This window comes from Arvicanthis niloticus, chromosome 25 (genome assembly GCF_011762505.2).
Source record: "Arvicanthis niloticus isolate mArvNil1 chromosome 25, mArvNil1.pat.X, whole genome shotgun sequence".
In the NCBI taxonomy this organism is placed as follows: domain Eukaryota; kingdom Metazoa; phylum Chordata; class Mammalia; order Rodentia; family Muridae; genus Arvicanthis; species Arvicanthis niloticus.
In genome coordinates this window covers 21410087-21412363 of record NC_133433.1, presented here as the reverse complement: position 1 = coordinate 21412363, position 2277 = coordinate 21410087, and the positions used below count along the sequence as shown (strand labels likewise).

Below are 2277 nucleotides of genomic sequence, written 5' to 3'. Positions count from 1 at the left end.
AAAAATCAATAAACAATTATAATTTTTTTCAGTCTGGTTTATTTTGCTAACATGATAATCTCCAGTTATATTCATTTTCTGCAAATAACATTGTTTTATTAATTTAGCTTTCAACCAAGAGCTTCATAAATGCTAACTAAACACAATATCAATAAGCTTTATCCCTATTCTTGTATGTACTATTTACTTTAAGACAGATTATCACTAAATTGCTCAAGATACATGTTAATTCATTCAGTACCCTAGGCTTTCCCTGACTCTACTTCTCCAGTAGCTGTTAGCCTTACCTGGTTTTGTTTTTACTGACTGAATAATACTCTATTTATTTATATGTGCATATATATGTTCATATACATATTTATATGCACACACAACAATGGAGTATTAGTCAGTAAGAACAACACACACACCTTACATTTTTCTTTATTCATTTCCCCACTGATGTGTATCTACAATAACTCCACAATGTGGCTATTGTGAATAATGCCACAATAAACACAGATGCACAGGTACTTCTGTTATTTAATTTGATTCTTTGTGTGTGTGTGGGGGGGTGGGTGGGTGCAGTGAACTTTATTGATGGCATTCAAGAGTTTAGGGAGCCCTAGGCTCCTCCTTTTATGGGGGTATCTGGGATAGAAATGGTGAGAGAAACACTCAGTGTCAGGGACTGAGTTTGGACAGGGACTCCTCCGCAGCCAAAGCGCTCTCTCTCTCTCTCTCTCTCTCTCTCTCTCTCTCTCTCTCTCGTCCTTGCTGGGGTGGGTGGTTCAGGGCTTCTTACTCCTTGGAGGCCATGTAGGCCATGAGGTCCACAACTGTGTTGCTGTAGCCATATTCATTGTCGTACCAGGAAATGAGCTTCACAAAGTTGTCATTGAGAGCAATGCCATCCCCAGCATCAAAGGTGGAGGAGTGGGAGTTGGTGTTAAAGTTGCAGGAGACAACCTGGTCCTCAGTGTAGCCCAGAATGTCGTTTAGTGGGCCCTCAGATGCCAGATTCACCACCTTCTTGATGTTATCATAGCTAGCAGCTTTGTCTAGGAGGCATGTCAGATCCACAATGGACACATTGATGGTAGGGACATGGAAGGCCATGCCAATGAGCTTCCCACTCAGCTCTGAGGTGGCCTTGCCCACAGCACCAGTGGATGCAGGGATAATATTCTGGGCAGTCCTATGACCATCATACCACAGCTTTTCAGAGGAGCCATCCATCCTCAGTCTTCTGAATGGTAGTGATGACATGGACTGTGGTCATGAGCTCTTAAATGATGCCAACATTGTCACAGATGACCCTGATCAGAGGGGCTAAGCTGTTGGTGATGCAGGAAGCATTGCTGAGAATTTTGAGCAAGTTGGCATACTTCCCATGGTTCACACTCATACAAGGGAACATCAGCACAAGAGGCAGATATGATTCCTCTTTTGGCTCAACCTTAAAGTGGGACCTGGCCTTCTCCATGATGGTAAAGACACCAGTAGACTCCACAGCAGACTCAGCACCAGCGTCATCCCATTTGATGTTAATGGGATCTCACTTCTGGAAGATGATGTACTTTGAGCTTCTCATTGATGACAAACTTTCCATTTTCATCCCTGCCTATGCTGTTGAACTTGCCATGGGTAGTGTCATACTGGAACATGTAGACCATGAAGTTGAGGTCAATGAAGGGGTCACTGATGGCAACAATCTCTGCTTTGTTAGATGAAGCATCAGCTCTGGTAGCCAGGTGCCAAATACAGGCAAATCTATTTACTCTGGCCATCACTATCGTGTCTAAGAGACAAGGTTGGCACTGCTTAAGAAGATATGGTTATCTCTGGAACAGAGAGGAGCAGATGACCATAAGATTTTATCTTGACTTGTAGGTATACACCCTGGAGTGCTACAGATGTTATATTTTGTTTTCAAGTAACTTCCATATAGATTTTTATAGTGATTACACTAATTTAAATTCCCCAAAATGTATAACGGTTCCTTTCACCCTTGTCTTTTGCACACATCAAGGGCTTTCTTGTCTTGATGATAGACATCCTGATTGTGGTATGATGGTAGATTTTTCCCTAATTGTTTAGGATCAAACCTGAGGTCTTGCAAATGGTGGTTAAGCCTACGTCCATGCTATACCACTATTCTCCAGAATAATGATTTTCAAAAGACAATCAATAATAAAAAATAATTTTATAAAAAATTAGCCAGAATACATATATTATATAGTGAAACCAGAAGGTATATAAAAAATAACATAGTACATGGTCCTTTAAAGAATCAGG

The 2277-nt window shown here is 41.0% G+C and overlaps 1 pseudogene; it reads right to left on the bottom strand.

Annotated features, from left to right (window-relative positions):
- Positions 1–780: 780 nt before the first annotated feature.
- Positions 781–1769, bottom strand: LOC143438341 (glyceraldehyde-3-phosphate dehydrogenase pseudogene; annotated as a pseudogene).
- Positions 1770–2277: the final 508 nt, after the last annotated feature.